Source organism: Typopeltis vanoorti, chromosome 10 (genome assembly GCF_054136105.1).
Source record: "Typopeltis vanoorti isolate ZY-2024b chromosome 10, IOZ_Tvanoo_1.0, whole genome shotgun sequence".
NCBI lineage: Eukaryota > Metazoa > Arthropoda > Arachnida > Uropygi > Thelyphonidae > Typopeltis > Typopeltis vanoorti.
In genome coordinates, this window is record NC_143558.1 from 39,693,934 (window position 1) to 39,702,218 (window position 8,285).

The 8,285-nt window shown below is 33.9% G+C and overlaps 1 protein-coding gene across 1 annotated transcript in view; it reads right to left on the minus strand.

Annotated features, from left to right (window-relative positions):
• The window catches only part of LOC150102353 (leukocyte tyrosine kinase receptor-like), a 535,474-nt gene extending 531,882 nt beyond the window's left edge, over positions 1-3,592 (minus strand). The window contains exon 1 of the mRNA XM_090398770.1: positions 3,458-3,592. The gene's annotated coding sequence lies outside the window, so the exon portion shown is untranslated. The remainder of the gene's footprint in view (positions 1-3,457) is intronic.
• Positions 3,593-8,285: the final 4,693 nt, after the last annotated feature.

The window sequence follows — 8,285 nt, forward strand, 5'->3', positions numbered from 1 at the left end:
CACTCGGCCAACTAGGCCGACTATACGTACTTAGCTAAGATAAACTAAAAATTTGGCAGCATAAATAATGATAACCTAGCAAAAATAAGCCACCTTAACTAACCACGATGTCATATTATGCAAACGAATTGAGTGAATAGTTGGTGAATTGAATTCATTGAATGAATGAATATGGAGATAGAGAGTTGTTGAGTAGGGCCCTCCATCGATGAGTTTTCGGACTCCCTGGAGGTGTCTCGTAATAAATAAATAAATTCTGTTTTTTGCCCATTATAAATTGATAGAAATATATCAGATGAATTACATAACAGATAGATTTAGGGGTTAAACTGGTGAAAATTTATATAAATTGTAAATTAAGTGATAATTTATTTACCAATTAATAAATTTAAATAAATATATCAGTTAATTAAATTTTGTTGGTTAATTAAAGTTAACCAACTTTATTATTACTTCATCAATTATCAAAAATGTCAATTGATACATCAAGAACTCTCAATACTGACGTATTAGAAGTAAATACAACTGCGTAATTTTAAGTAATGAATAATATCGCTTTGCGAATGAATTAATCAATAACTCTAGATGACTCGTAAGTAACTGAGTTATCTACATATTGTCGCTTTGATCAAGTTTGGGTTTGGTTTTTTAAGTGAATACTTTTTAAGTTCGTCCATAGCGCAGCTGGAAGGACGTTGCCGCCTTCGATGAAAAGACACGAATTCAATTCTAGTCAAAACGAGAAGAATTTTATACGAACTTTTTCAATTGAAGGCGAGTTATCCGATTTCATACGAAAAACTCAGTTTTACCGGAAAGTCTGGTTTTTCATCCTGTGTACAGGCAAATCGGCCAGTGAACACGCGATCAATAGACAATTAATCGTGTTTAATCGCAATTAGTCGTATTTATTAACTGACGCTCGATGACGCACTACGAAAATGGTGGGTAGTAGCGTAGTATGTGGATTGGAGGATTAAGTTTTTTTTTTTTTTTTTTTATTTACCCTATACATGAGAGGTCGAGGGACCTATAAGTACATTAGTGCCGTTTGTGCGTTGTAGATGAAGACTGGGGTAGAAGTTTATTGATTATTTTCTTAAGAGTTGTATGTGGTAGTTCTTTGGGAATATTTCACGATGAAGGCCGTTCCAAAGGACAGAGGTGGACGGAATAAAAGAGGAAGAATAGAAGTAGGTTCAGTAAAAAAAAGTTTGCATTAAAAGGATGCTGAGCAACCGTTTAATCAAGTTTGGGATTTCTACGTGAATACTTTTTTAAGTGCCTCCATAGCGCAGCTGGAATTAAATATCGAGTGTTGAGTGACCTCTCGCGATGAGTTTCCTGAGACTGCTTAGAAATTTCACGTTATAATAATAATAATAATTTGGAACACAATAGACCTGACATCACAATTATCGAATATCGACAGGTTTGGATTATTGATATCGTAGTACCCAGTGATAACAACATTAACAACAAAGAATTGGAAAAAATTACTAAATATCGAGATCTGACAATCGAAGTTGGCCGACTGTAGCTTAAACACACCAAAGTCATCCCAATAGTTATCGGTGCACTTGGTGCAACTTCAAAGAAGTTATCCAACTATTTACAGCAATTAAACATCAACGAAGTGACCCCATATGACCTACAAAAAGCAGCATTACTTGGAACAGTCCATATTTTGCAACGCTAACCTGACGGACCATTCTTAGATTCTTGGGTAGAATGTGAATTGTTCTGTATCACTAGTCAAATTTTTGTTTATATGATATCTTGTTTTGCCCTGTGTGTCAATTAGGATAATAATAATATTACACTTAAAATGGAATTTATTTCAAATTTTATCAGAACCGGATTATAAATTAAAACAACTAAAGAATAAATTAAATTACACACAGCACTTTTACAGAAAGAAAACCTATCAGTCCTAAGGTGTCGATATTTAGATAAAAGTTTTGTGCAAAACAATACTCGGTATCTTTGCATCTCGATATATTTATGCCAGTAAAATGATTTCATTCATTAAATGTAGTTTCATGGTTATTTTAATGATCTATTTAGTCTAGTTGCTAATTCCTGCTTTAGAATATTTACTAAATTCGAATTATTTGATAAATTTAAATAATTTGCGAAAGGTTGAATAAACAAAAGAAAATGCGATTCGATTAAAAATAAAATAAAATAATAAAATAACTTTTGACAAGAAATAGTACAAACAGCAGTAATTCTCACACAGAAATATTACTATGAAGAATGTGAGAAAGTTAGTAAAAATCGGGTGACATCGGAATAGCTTATTACCAGGGGAGACTCGTGCATGGCCACTGACGAACTGCAGCACCCCCAATTTTTCTCGATATATAAATATATTTATTAATTTATTTATATTTTCTTGTAATATTTAATTTTATGATCAAGAATCCTATACAATTCTCTTATTTTGTATAAAAAATAATAAAAATCCATCTTGTAGCACCTAGAAGGGCGAAGGACGGTAGCAGCAGGTGACACTGTGTTTACCACAGTGTCATATTACTACGCGCGCAAGCATATGCACGTCATAGTGAGATGCGAGCTATTAGCGTAATGCGGCACTGTCCGTCGCGCAGTTCCACTGTCGTTTATATGCAGTTTGCGCCAGTAGAAGAGTGTTTGTAGTGCTTATCGTGTTTACTCCCTTTCTTTAAATATTTGGACAATTAAAGACAAAATTTGTTATAGTTTTCATTTTAGAACATAATTGGGGTTATTGACAATTATTGCATCAATTTTTAAGTAATTTTGAATCGATAATAAACAATAATTTTTCATGTTTAATTTTTTTTTAATTTTTACCATAATTTTGATATTTTATCCAAACACGCATTGTATTTACAGTATGTATGTATATTTCGAAAGCTGCAGCACCTCCCCCCCCCCCCCCCACGATTTCAACCACGAGCCGCCACTGCTTATTACACAATGATAAACTCTAATAAACGAAATGTGTAATTCAATATATAATGCCGTTAATCTTAATTTGTTAAAATAAAAAAAAATAAAAAAAACGTTTTTGTGTAAAAGTTCCAGAATTATGAAATTTCATCAAAAAAGTTCCAGAATTATGAAATTTCATAAAAAAAAAAAGGGAGAAAAAGTCAGATATTAAAATCAAATTAATAATTATATTATTTCATCCATATTACTTTATACATAAATTAAATCATGGCTTCCGAACCTAGAGAAACAATTACCCAGATCGGGGCATATTAATAAAAATAATCTGAGTTTTTATGCTAATATCAATCCTTCTATATACTTAAACTTGCATGGATTATTATTGTTAAGAAATATTAACCAAATTCAACACATATTAAAAGAAATCGACATTAAGTACAAAAGAAACACGCATCCAAAAAAGAACACTTACAGACATTTCATTCCATATCTAAAGCAATTAAAAATACAGTACCATTCGAACCAAAAGTTTGGGCACACTTCAAGATGTAGCATTTCCGCTCCAATAATAATAATAATAAGCTGAATCTTTTTCCTAAACAGGTTCATCACTGTGACAGCTTCGATCACTTCAGTGGTCCCTTTAAACGTCTTATACCAAATAAGTATAAAGCATGTATATTCGAGTAGAATGCTTTTGCTGCAGACTAACGTAATAGTCGTCTTGTTTTCCGGTGCACTTTCATCCCTCCTCTGAATGGAAGAATGCAATTTCCGTCAAAATCTCTATGTTGGCATGCACGGTTCTGTTGTGTCAGTCGAGTATGCTCTTCGACTAGTTTGTGTGTTTAGCGGAGATAACACTCACTTTCAGTTTGTTATATTTGTCCAGAAATTATATTCTGGTTTTCATCAATATTTTAAGTTTGGGTATTTTGGATAAGCAAACCTATGCTTGCGTGTGAAATGTCCTCACGATTAAATTACTCGAATAGAGAGAACAGCTGACTTCACAGATTAGTCAACAGATTAGAAAACAAAAACGGTATGATTTGTTTTCTGTAATGAAAAACATATTTTTTACAGGGCGATACAATGCGATCAGATATCGAATTAGGTACTTAATGCTCTGACAAAAATACGTAGTTTATAAAACGATTGATATTTAGCGTTCGCCATACAATATAGGGATAATAAAAAGGCAGAATAATATTTCTTCGTTGTGTGGCACGACACAGAACCAAAATGTTGTTAAAGTAATCACAGACGTTCACAAACGTCATATAGGAAACCAAAATTATAACGAATTATGTACCCAGTGCAAGTTATCCACTGACATCGACATTTTGTTATCGCTTCCAAGTGAACGCGACCTACTCGCACTATACAAGGTGTTCAAATTGGAGTTATCTAGTTTCAAAGAACGATAAATAATCGAAATGCGGAACTATGTAAGGTTTGGGTTGTTCAAACCTTCCAGAGACGCTACAAGTTTCATGCAGAATTTTATTTTATTTATTTTTTTTTTTTTACAAAAACTTGGCGAGTGTTCCTTCTCATTTGTACAATTTCGATACCATTGTCCATACACTTAAGTAGGAGTAACGCGTCCAAATTAGGGCGGTCCAATGTAGACACCCTGTATTATTGCTTTATGCTGTTACGGAGTCTACAATATTTGATTTTATATTATGGATGATTATTCTAGGATTGCACGTTCTGTCTTTTCGAAATACCATATTTACTTCCTAGACCGGGTCATTTTCTATTAAAGCATTCACACTTTATTTCTTTCAAACCTCCCCCCCCCCAATGGTTTATATCAATCTTCGTAAAACAATTAGAGAGTAAGCGGTACCCGCTTTAGCCTTAACGTAACGTTTCGGAAAAGGATTAGGCTTCTCGATCTCTTCCTTGCAACATTACGGCCGACTGAGTGCATTTTTCAGTGATGACACGTGGGATGAAGGCAACAAGAATACGACAGAATATTGTTCCTAATCCTATATATTACATGTGTGTCTGCGATCGAGTTCAGAAAGTTGGGCACATAAAAAACTGCATTTCTACCGGAAGAAATCCTGAAAGAAACCCAACTTGCGAGCAGTGAAGAGCAACTAACTCCGAAATCCACGCTAAAAAAAAAAAAAATATCCTTTGTTAGGTGGCTTAGATCGTATCTGTTATCTTGCTTCTGCTGATTTAGTGTCATGAAAGTTACCAGAAGACTCTGCAAGTATTCCGTAAAAGATTTAGTTTTCTGACACGATCAACTCTGTGCACAAAAATAAAAGGAATTAAACTGCTATTAATTAAAATCGAAATCAATCATAAAAATTAAAGCACACTTTTAATCTCAAAGATTAAATTGTTTCTTTCCACCTTCGCGATGCTTTTAGAACCCTGGAGTAAACGTCTTTCTTTATTAATATTTAAGATGGTGATTTAGTGATTTTTAATTTAAAAAATAAATCAGGTAAGCTGCATATAAGTAAAAAAGAAACAAAATAGAGACAAAACTAGAAAAAAAAATCTAAATGACAGAAAATAATTACCTTTCTGTTGCATGTAAAAATAAGGCTTCCAGCAGAGGCAAACGGCTATTAATAACTGACGCGGTTGCTTTCATAAAAGGGTAATTTGCAGGGTGTAATTAAAATCAACACTAAAAGTAACTTTCACTAGACGTATTGTTTACATCCTGATCAACATAGTAGTGTAATCTGCAAATTATACTCAGTATATTAGATTATGAAATCAACTGCCTTTTGAGATAACTTCAATAACATTGAAATTAGACATTATGAAAAAATGGTCGTTATTCCGTAAATTTAATATAATGGGTACTCTATGATATGCAGTCCTCTCTTTCATATAGCACTCATTATATTAAATTTATCTTTTTTTTAATTTATAATTTAAATGTATCTTCTTTAAAATTTATTATATTAAATTTTGCTAGTTTTTCAACTCCCAAGAGTTCAAAAATTAGCAAAACATGCAGTGTGTAGCTAACTGGTTGTGTTATTGATGTTTCTTGAACAGCTAGAAGAGAAGGATGAAACGTTGGGTCGATAAATGTGAAATACTGTATATCAACTTGAACTAGCAACTACTCGTGTTCTTACGGTATTACAGGAAAGTGGAGGAATGATGACGGCCAATGAAATCACCTATAAGACAGGCATGAAAGAAACCGAGTTAATGCGAAAGCCACTGGAAGGAGGACTCATCTAAGAGGATTACCCTCGTCGGGATAACATCGAGAATTCTAAGAGATTACAGCTGCATCACTCCAAAAGTGAGAGCAATAGTCTAAGCTTGGACAGATTGGAATTTGTAAAGCGTTAGTTGTCGGTTGTATAATTCAGAAGCCTTGAGAGGAAAATAAGTTTTAGAGGCCGAGAAAAGTAAATCGAGACTGTGCGAAAAAAAAAAATCTCTTATACACATAATAATATACGAATAATAAATTTATTTTTATTAGAAAGTAAATTATACTTGATAAGAAGTTATATTCATTCTTATTTCCCCAAGCTCAAGCAAACCCAAAGTAATAGAGAGATAGAGAGAACAATCAATACCCAACTCCTGCACTACCTTGAAGGTACCTAACTAATATATGACCTCCGGTATGCATTCCCCAGCTTCGGATCAACAGGAGATCTACTCACATATGTTGCCCATCTCCGTACAAATACCATGCAGAAGTTTGGTGAATCTGAAATCGTCAAAGCTTTCGACTGGAACAAAGGCCTATTGAGAAGCTCTTATCATTTGGTCTGTCCTACCATGTCTGCAATTGGGTTTCCAGCTTTCTGACTGGACGCACTCTATGTGTGATGGTGGATGGTTCCTTATCTTCTCACTATGTAACAAATGCTAGCGTTCAGCAAGGTTCTGTTCTCTCACCAACCCTCTTTCATCTGTATATCAACAACCTACTCCTGTTGACTACTAACCCAATACACAGTTTCGTGGACGACAGCACATTGCTCTCATCCCTTTCATGTGTGCACCACGCAGTACACAAATCACCTCAACTTACAGAGCATCAACCTCCACTATCTTCAGTTATGGTCTCCAAGTCATTCTTATGGTTCCCATAACCTCGTCAATTTCAATGTTAGCAAAACACAGTTCTGCCTTATTTCCCACACAAATAACCATTTTCTTCCAGTATTTACTTTCACAACATTCAAATCTCTAAGCAAGATGAGATTTCTCTTCTTGGAGTTTCCCTGATATCAAGCCCTTCCTGTCATAAATACATCACAACCATTGTCTCTTCAGTTTCCAAAAAAACTAGGATTTCTCTTTTGTTCGAGGAGTTATTTAACCTCATAACAACTGTTAACTTTATTACAAATCACAAATCCGCCTAACTATTGAATACTGTCTTAGTATTTCGGTGTTCGGTCCCTAAGAGTTCCCTAACTTGACTCAATACAGAAGAGGGCAATTTGATTAATGGGACATCTCTTACACCATAATCCGCCCACTTTCGCACAGACGTTTGTTTTCTGTAATATGTATCTTCTATAAATATTTCCATGGTAAATGTTCATATGTAGTAGCATCAATAATTATTCCGCTCGCTATCAAATCTGTTGAAAAACGTTCAGTCGTCACCCTAACAGCTCTCACAGTTGAACTCCAGTCTCACAAAACAAGTTTCTTTTTCTCCTCTTTATTGTTGATATTTTGTATAAATATCAACAATAATCTGCTAAGTGAATATTAAAAGTCAGCCGGGGGGGGGGAGGATTCTTATCTCTTAAATCTGTGATCGTGTTATCCCATCTCTTAATCAAGACAACGAACTTTAAAAAGTTGAACAGTATACTGCACAACGAAACAACATATAATTTATAAAACAAGCTAACATGCTTATAATATCATATACAGTACACATTTAGAGCAACAAAATGCTCGATTGTCGCTAGCAATCTAGCACACTTCTTTTGCCTGGTTACCATAATAGTAGTCAATTCGACATTCAGTGGCAGCACGAACTGTTTTCGTTACGATATTATTTATCTGTATTTCTTTTCTGAAGCTATTCTAGAATCAAGATTGTTTTAAATTTCTGGTGGGCTAAGTATTAAGTATGCAAAACAGATGTTTAATTATTTTTACATAGTCGTGGTACACTACTATGTACGCCGTTTTCTTTCCCTCTTCTTATATCATTATGCAATATCCAATGTTTATTTAAATTAATAATTGTATTTTGTAAAGATATATCTAGTAAGAGCTGTAATAATGATTGGTGCAACTGCAAAGTTCATAAAGTTGTCGATATCGAAAGTTAATCGATAGATTTTCTGCATAATACATTG